General features: G+C 33.3%; 1 protein-coding gene across 2 annotated transcripts in view; it reads right to left on the reverse strand.

Annotated features, from left to right (window-relative positions):
- Window positions 1-6,726, reverse strand: part of LOC128988756 (zinc finger protein castor homolog 1-like) — a 129,836-nt gene extending 123,110 nt beyond the window's left edge. For both annotated transcript variants that reach the window (XM_054410363.1, XM_054410362.1), the window contains exon 1: window positions 6,372-6,726. The gene's annotated coding sequence lies outside the window, so the exon portion shown is untranslated. The remainder of the gene's footprint in view (window positions 1-6,371) is intronic.
- Between the last annotated feature and the right edge of the window lie 3,058 nt (window positions 6,727-9,784).

Consider the following 9,784-nt stretch of genomic DNA (forward strand, 5'->3'; position numbering starts at 1 on the left):
AACCTCTCCCAACACAGCCGGCGTTATACTGTGATAAGACGTATGTCTGTCTGTCTGTGACTTATCACTTATCGGTTCTCACATTAGTCAGAAGACATCAACAAAAAACTCCCACGACTTTAGCCTGGGACATTTAGTTGTTATTGGTTGATATCAAGTAGCATAGTAAATACTGTGTTAAAAATGTACTATGGGTCTCTTTCACGATGTTCGTTACTATATTTCTCCATTGACTTTTATACGTTCCTACCATAAGGTACAAATCAAGAACTCCGAATGTAAAACAAATTAGATAAACTAATTTTGACTTTATGATCGAAGTAATTTATTTATCTTCACCAATTGATAATTTATTTAAAAATCATTAATCCTATACAAAAACCCCGTATTTTATTAAATCGTATAATGGAAAAATAGCTATAGGGTGTTTAAAAAAATAAATATTCAAAAATGAATAAAATATACTGATTTAAGATTATATAGTGGCTCGAATTATTATTAACGGAACTTTTTTATGGAATATTAAATAATTATTCATATTACTAATCTAGTATGGATCAAATCTATTCACTAAGGAACTCTTCTGTAAACTTATTCTTACTATGATACAGACCACAAGAAATTCAAACGTTCTAGAATGATCATTACTAACAGCAGAGACAAAATAGGTTCACTCGTCTTGAAATTTACATTAACATTATGAGTGAATTATAGGTATACCTAAATCAATTCAAGTATAACCTATCAACTGGAAGTAATAGATAAAATAAACACTTTGATAATTAACTCTATAAAAGTAAAACTTTGTTTTACTTGGTAAAGGAACAACACAAAAAGGACGATGGTTTCGGCGTTAAACAGTTTGCATGATTGAGACTACTTATTATTTATGAGTTGCTTCGCTTGTGTCACCCAATGTCTATAATGCCTCATTTTCAACAGTTTCCTTTGTTTAGGGAATGCCCTTTATTTATGCAGTCTTGGGTCTGACTCAACGTGGTTCTGCTTATGTTTACTTACCTAACATGTCACTCTTTTCCTCGTTTTCTGTTTAGGCAAATTAGGTGTTCAAAGTTGCGAATGTTTCTCCCCATACCATGACAAAATCGTGATGGAAGTATCCTACTCATGGTTACACGAATGAATGAATGATTGAATAAATGTGTTTGATTAATTCTAGTTTTGCAATTTTGTCAATGAAATTCAGGGGATATCACACTCTGTGTTATATTAATTCTTTCATAAAGCTAAACAACATTTTAGTGACAATTTTAATTTAATATTTTTTGGCAACAAATTGTATATTTACATGTTAATGAGTGATTATTTAATAGCCAAGATTGTTGTATTGAATAAAACAAAATGTCTTCAAATGCCAGGTTTTACATATTAATACAGTACTCTATAATGTAAAACAAATAAATAAAATACCGTACATTTCCAACTAACGAATATAAACATTATACACAAATAACTATTTTACATCGTTAAATGGTGACGTATATACTGGGATAGTGTGGAATCCACAAAATTAACTCATTCTACAACATTTTCATCATGGGGATTTGATATATTTTAGCCTTATCTCGTTGGCTTTAGCACGTGGGAATTGCATGTTCCGGACATAGATTAAATTAGAGCTGATGTGAACTAAATAAGTTATTGGCTTGATATTGAGATTAACATCAGACGATGAAACGTATCATCCATCTTCCTATGATAATGATTCATATTATATTGTACTTTTTACAGAGTTTTACTTACTTAAATTGTCTAAATGTTCTTATAAAAAAAATTAAACAGGTTTCTTTTTATGTCAGATCATAGAGATAAACTTTATTTTTATCTCATGAATGAAACAAACTTTAATCATGCGAGTGACAGTAATATAATTGATCAAAATAAATCAAACAGAAAAATGTTGAGAAATGAACATCTTCAAAGATTTTAATTCAAAATTCAAATAGTTACTTTTGAATTAAAACATTTGAGTTGAGTGTGAAAATATAATTGAGGAAATCACGTAAACACCACAATCTATAGCGAAAGAAACACGATTTCGGATAAACTTTCGACCGAATCAATGAGGTCGTTTACCAGTTTTTACATATGTGCGCAATTTGGCGAAACACAAACGAACTCAAATCATACAGCGGGGCACTGTTTGACAGAAACTACTGTGACTTCTGACAGAACGGCGTTTTCTTATCACAACCGATAGCATCGCTGACACTGATAATACATAAACTGTTTTTGTATTATTAAACATTAACACTACAATGTAGAACTTAAGAAAAATATTTCAAAATTTGTTCTTTGGGTCAAAATATAGAAAGTTATTTAGTCTCGTTTTAATTTAATTTATAGATTATTTTACCATACTATTGCATAGGTTGTATTTGTAAGTTGTCCGTAAGTTGTTGTTAGCCTACACGATTATTATGGATAAGGTATTATCATTTTGTAATAGTTTAGTTGTTAGCTTGTTTATTAGAGGATCTTTCAGATTTTTAAACTACAGTACCGGAACATGTAATTCGTAAATAGTTTGCTTGAGAATTATTTGAAAATAATTCATTAGGTAGTACACAACAATTGACGTAATTATATTTGAAATTTAACTAACACATTTTTATAATAGGTAAAAACAGAATATGTCTATAAACTACCGTTTTATATTAATACCTTTATAAAAATTATCCACTGAATTTCAAGTTTGGCTGAAACTACATTATTTTCACTTATTGAACGGTAAACGACACTATTAAGTTTGACTCAACCAATCTAAACCCAGCGGATGAATTATATCTTATCTTAAGTGGCCCATAATTAAAACTGTATGACAAATATCCATAAAAACCGCTGATCTAACTAATAATGCAAACTGGGCTTAGTGTTGCGAAATATCTGACAGAAAAGCCTTTTTATCTTAAATGTGATAAAACACCACACAAAATAATCGAGGCCAATGTATTTCTAGTCCAGTTTAGCTGAAAATCGTGGTATGCAAATCTGAACCTAATGTACCGGTCTCGACGTGTACCGACTGACCATTATCGCGTGTAACCCCTAGGCTCAACTTTTCACACCTTATTTCTCTATTAGCTGATCGTTCTTGAGTTTCTACCGAGATTGCTGTTTTTCTAAGCCATTGACCTGTTTGTAAACTGTTATGGTAAGTTGAAAAATTGGCGCCGTACTTTCTCCTCAAGTAGTTCCTTAAGAAGCGAAATGACTAGTGGCAGCTTTATCGCAAACAGATTTATCCTACACTATATTTCTAAACATTTTTTAGCTAATTAAAACTACAAAAATGCTTAGTAATATCTCTTCATCAGTCCAAAAATACCGCGAGTTAAACTATTGTACAAACCCCGATTCATTTCAACCTATTTAAATCTACGAAACATCAATACGGAAAATACACACGTCACTTAAAATGATTTGTAGTATCAAGCCAATGTTTACAGTTCGCACATCTAAAAGAGCTATTGATAGTTGCAACCCTACGGCTTAAGCATTGGATTAGTTTACATATTATATTGGTTTAACGCATGTAGGGATGTGAATTCTTATATTTTATGAAGAACAAAATATTTATACGTATTTAGGAAATGGACTAGTGCTGGCTTATTGAAATTATATTTGTCCCCCGTTTTAGCGAATTTCCCTATAGGGAATAAGGTATTACCGTAGGTCTCATGGTAAGACTTAGTCCCGGGACCGATTTACTTTTTCATTTTGATGTTCCTAGAAGCCAAAAACACCATCCGTTCAAATTCATATATATATATATATATATATATATATATATTTATATATATATGTGTCCGTCAGCACGATGACTCGAGCAAAAATGATCCGATTTTGATTAAATTTGGTACAAACGTGTAAACCTACGTTTATTCGAACGAGTTCGCGAGGTAGCATGATCGGACAATGGGAACGGGGTTTTATGGGGGGATTTATGGGGTAAAAATTGGTTTTTCTCATTTTTGACCCTCAAAACATAAAATTGCCCAAATTTCTTCTAGACCATTTTGAAGAGCTTAAAAAAAACAAATAATTCAGTATATTGAAGTGTTTTTGTATGGTTATTGGTTACGGAGAAAATTATAAATTAAAAATTCCCATGTTATTCTTATGGAGAATAAGTAAACTTTTGTAGTTTGCTTGTTTATGCATATATTTGGATCAAACTTGGCCAATCGATTTATTTTATACTAAGCTGTTAATATTTTACTGAAAAACACACTTTATTACCCTGTAGGCAGCAAACCTAGGTACTCGTTAAACCTAATGTTATTTGAATAGATTTAATTGAAAATCAAATCAGGCAAATGGAAATTCGCTTAGTCTGCAGGTTTGCTGCGGCGGGGGTATTTAATTTTTATAATCGGACTATCTATTATTTACCAAATTAAATCACTTATCTATATTAGAGTTTCAACACCATAGTCCTAGTTAATGTGTACTTATAATAGTTGATTACTTACAACACATAAAATAATTGTAGCCTAAAGTTTTTTGTTCTTTTTTTGTGTGGAGGAAATATACACTAAATGTATTTTATAATATGGCAAAGTGACATAGTTAACTCAAGGTCAATGTATATTTAGCCATTAAAATTTAAAAATCTAGTTGAGCGACAGATTTCCATCACCTACAGTTACAAATTATTTCTTGGTTGTATTAAACCCTACAATCTTTCACTTTATTTGCGAGAAACTGTGACAGTGTAGCGAGTTCCGGTTCGGCGACAGACAGATTTGTTCTGCCGGTCGTGTCGTTCGTGGGCGAGATGCTCCCGATGCTCTTGTATATAATTAGGAGCTCATAGTTTATGTCGATGTGAATTATTCCCGTATTAGACGGTGGCACGAACCGGTCGTGTAATGCAAATGGTGACGACAGCAGCATCACGATCGAAACGTCCGTATTGTGTAAACCGGAGCGTTACGTTAGCGTTACAGCTTGGGTGACGCGTGACGGTGACGTCTTGTGCGTTAATTTACATTTGTGGGAAACGTAAAAACCATCAGTGTTATATTAAAGATTACATTATTTGTTGGATTGTTGGTAAAAAAGTTTGAACCATTCCGTAAATCATGGTAAAACATTTGGTTTACAACGCAAATTGTAAAGCAAAGTAAATTTGTGTTAGAATTTAAAACGCGATATTATATTTTATATTTTTGACCAGCGAAATTAATTTATAGATTATGATACGAAAGTATATGTGAAAGACGATATAGTAATATTTTATGTAGGAATAACGTAATACTATTTAATATTTCCAATAGATCTGTCTAAATCGTGAAATTATAAACCCTAAGAACATTAACAGACTCCATACAACAGAAACCTGAGAATTGAATTTATAATTGGTGCTCACCACTCGAGAATTGAGTGATTTCTTTTAACAACCTTTCATTACAAAGAAAAGCCGTACAACTTACTTGCTTGCGGTCGAACCTTGTAATTTGAAGGGAATCTCGGCAATTAATTAACTCAAATTAGTTGTAATTAATTATACTATTGTGGAATTCTTTGCAAACGACTTTGGTTGGTCTATAATTACTTCATAGAGAAATGAAATTTACAAAAGAATTGTCCTAAGGTAAAGTGATCGGATGTGTTTTATATTATAAAGCATTAGCCTATGCTAAATAACCATACTTTTAAAAATATTACACTTATAGTATAGGTACATTATTAAAAGCATATTATTAATACTATCAAAACGAATATTTTGTAGATACCCTAGACTCATTTATTAAATACATCTTTGCCAAATTAAATCAATAATTTAAGTGTGTTCGGAATTTTTAACAGCGAGTAAATCAAGGACAAGCCCAAATTGATTGATTAAATTATATTTAATTTTAGAGTGATTAAAAATATTCTTTATCAAATTTAAACTCTGTTTATATACTTGTGGTACGCCCACAGTTAAATGCATAGTTTTGTAATCTTTGTATTGACACATGACTGCAATCTTGCAACATCTTGCGTCTTTGACAAGTGCGGTGCACGACTTATCACACAGAAGGGCGGTGAGGTTCCAGGGCAAAGGGGTCAAACAAAATGCGGCGAGCGGGCGGCAAAGAAAAGAGGGGGTGGTATCGGAAAACCCCACGAGTTGCTCGCTTTTTCATTTGGCGCGCGGGAAAAACTTTCAAACTTCTCTAAACTGCAACACTATTTTACACGTTGTTTTGATACTAATAGTAATTGAATAAATTATATTTGCTAGGGTACTCCCTAATTTGATAAGAGTTAATAAATGAAATTAATAATAGAGTATAAGAGTATTTATCGAATGTCAAGTGCCTTATGTGTAATTAGGATAAGATTAGCAGAGACAATACCTGTGGAGACGACGGTCAGGAACACTGCATCTGAGATGTAGACGATCGATCAGACAGCCTTGCCTATCTCCTCCCCCTAGTAGCTGGGTAGGGTTCACGTACACGTACACCGTACACCCTGTACATACACCCTGTACTTGTACACACACAGTCCACTTGCACCGCTCACCGCTCACTACGTACCACGGACCGGAATTAAACCAAAATCCGAAAAATCCCAGTCCGGAAAATTCCCCTCGACTCTCCTTCTTCCCCCTCCACGCCGGTCCCGACAACTCATAAACTTAAAGCGTAACAAAAAATAACCTCCGGTACGGATCTGCCTTCAACCCATTTCAAACGGGTACTGAAAGCTAAAAAACTCTTTGAATCCATTTAGTGCCGCGGCATGGATCGGGTCCGCGCGCACTCCTTGTGCGCATCCCCTCCCCGCTCTCCCCACCAGCGCTCCTGAAAACTTTTAAAAAATCGTCCACTCTCCCCACCCCTGAGCGCGTATTTTATTAATGGCAATAACGCGTTTTGCCCGGCGCGCTCGGCGCTGCTGTTGCGTTTCCGTAGCGGACGCACGTCGCTATAGTTGTGGACTAAGTGGGGTTTTGTGGGTGGCCAGTGGACAGGGGTTGAGATAGACGTCGTAAAGACCCTCTGTGTAACTAATAGACTTCAGGCTAAATACTGGAGGAAAATAATACCTTTGTAATTAAATAGTATATTTCACTACCTACTCGCATGTAAAACACTAGGGGCGTTCGTGACGAGTATTGCACGATACTTTTTATCACAATGAAAAAAACTACTTAATCAAACTTAAAAAAATTTCTGACATTTCGTAATCAATTCATATTTCTAATATAAACACAATACGGCTGTACAATTAATTTTAGTGTAAAATTCAGCTAATTGTAACTTTGTTGATGTCAGGCAAAGTATTGGTTGTGTAGTGAAGGTAGGGCAATGTTTATGCAAGGAAAATCTAGCTGATCACTAGTTGTTTTTGGTGTATAGAAATTGAAGATTTTCGAAGAGATCAGGTGTATGGACATGGGCTCTTTTTCAAATAAGGAGTGATGAAAATGTCTTTTACATAAACACTGCCACTGTAAACTATGGGATTTAAGACAAATAGGTTCATCTCACAAATTATTTAGTGTGTCTAATACTGCAACCTAAAATATCAAAACACATAATTAAGTAATAAAGAAATAATTATATAGTAAATATATTTTACATATAATTAACCCGCTAAAATTAGATGATTACAAAATGTTATCATTTAATTTACGGTATTCAAAATATACCAATAATTGTTTAATAGATTCCACACAGGTATTAAAAATAATCAAAGTCAATAAAATTCCTAAAAAATATAGTCAATTAATTAAAGATAAACTAAAGCGTATAGAAAATAAAATACTGCAACTTACCTATATTAACAACAGCAAAAAGTCAGGAGTTAGGAATGTTTCGTGAAGTAGTAAATTATCGTAGTGCATTTTGTAATTTGTTATAAATGAATTGGATCTACATTTTGGCATTTTAATAAAAATACAACAACATTTTATCTTACCTCACATCAGTATTTTATTGCAAACTCATGCTTTTTATTATATGTTTCGTAATGTTGGCAATTCGTACAAGCTTTACTTTGATACCAAACAATCATGAATTTCCTATCTTATTAAAAATACGCAACGATAGATTTGTTTTATTTCTTATTAATACACAAAACATAAAAAACTGACTTACTTTCTTGTTCCTTCTTACTGTATTTCTGGTAACTTGTATTTCTTAATCGTAAATATCAGTGGCAAGGCCTTTATTTTTACCATTGAATTGTCATTTTCATATCCTAGACAAATTAAGTATAAAAAAATTGAAGTACTCGTACCACCGATTATCATTTAACTGTATAAATAAATACTCGCCTTTGGCTCGCTGGGGGCTCCGCCCCCAGGCCCCCTTTTTTGGTTGGGGGTAAATAGAAATGAGCCATGGCACAAGACCTGCAATTGAGCCAAATTTCAGATCTTTAGCTAATCTAGAAGTGGGTAAAATTTATTTAGACCGATGCACCTGTAGGAATAACATTGGGGGGATTATAATTTTCGTGGGGGGTAGGAGTTATATTTGTAAAATGTCAATTTTCGAAAAGGGCGGAAGATCAACAATCATGTCAAATTTCAGAAATCCAGTTTATCTAGAAATGGGTAAACATGATTTTGACTTATGCACCTGTAAGAATAACATTAGGGGGGGGGAGGATTTAAAATGGGGGGGTGAAAATACGACGCCCCCAGGCCCCCTTTTTTGGTTGGGGGTAAATACAAATGGGCCATGGCGCAAGACCTACAATTGAACAAAATTTCAGATCTCTAGCTAATCTAGAAGTAGGTAAAATTGATTTAGACCGATGCACCTGTAGGAATAATATTGGGGGGGCCCAAATTTTGACATTAAACCTATGTTTTGGGGGTAAAGGAGTAGAGTTACGAAAAAACACGTAGTGTTTAAAATTTAAAGTTAAGTAAGGAGAATACAAAGCAATATTAATTTTTGCAAAAACAAATTATTTAAGTATGAAAAATGGCGAAAACCGGTAAAAATTTAAAGAAATTTACCAAATTTTGAAAGTAGGGCGTTTTTTGAAGGTTAAGGAGTGCGATTTGCGGGAAACACCTAATAAAGGTTTGTAGAAAATTTGATTCCCGTTCATGAAAATCCTTTCAAATCTTTTCTATCTCTTACTGTTTTCGAGCTATAGGCGATTGAAAAAAAAGTGTTTTGTCGTTTTTAGAGGTCCGCCAGTTTGGATTTTTAAGGTGGGTAAAATTTAAAAATGGGACTTTTGCAAAATTTGCCATAAACTTATGATCCCTTACTACAATAGTACCAAATTCCAAGTCTTTAGCACGTTTCTAAACGATTCATATGACCATACCAAAGTCATTATATTTTAATCTTACTCTCCATAAGAATAACATGGGGCTCGTAAAAGTGGTAAAAAACCTTCAAATTTTGAAATTAAACCTAAGTTTTGGGGGTTAAGGAGTAAAGATACGAAAAATTATTAAAGGAGTAGAATTTAAAGTAAGGAGAATACAAGAACCAAGGAGAATACAAAGCAATAATAATATTCGCGAAAAGTAATTATTTAAGTATGAAAAAATAGCGAAAACCGGTAAAAATTTGAAAGAAATTTATCAAATTTTAAAAGTATGGCGTTTTTTGAAGCTGAAGGAGTGCGATTTTTGGAAAACGCAGTATAGGGCTTTGTAGAAAATTTAATTTCCTTTCGCTAAGATTCTTTCAAATCCTTTCTATCTCTTACTGTTTTCGAGCTACATCCGATTAAAAAAACTTGTTTTTTCGTTTTCAGAGGTCCGCCATTTTGGATGTTTGGGGGGGTTAAA

Source organism: Macrosteles quadrilineatus, unplaced genomic scaffold, assembly GCF_028750875.1.
Source record: "Macrosteles quadrilineatus isolate MER2022 unplaced genomic scaffold, UCM_ALF_1.0 Scaffold_3__2_contigs__length_128488019, whole genome shotgun sequence".
Lineage (NCBI taxonomy): Eukaryota > Metazoa > Arthropoda > Insecta > Hemiptera > Cicadellidae > Macrosteles > Macrosteles quadrilineatus.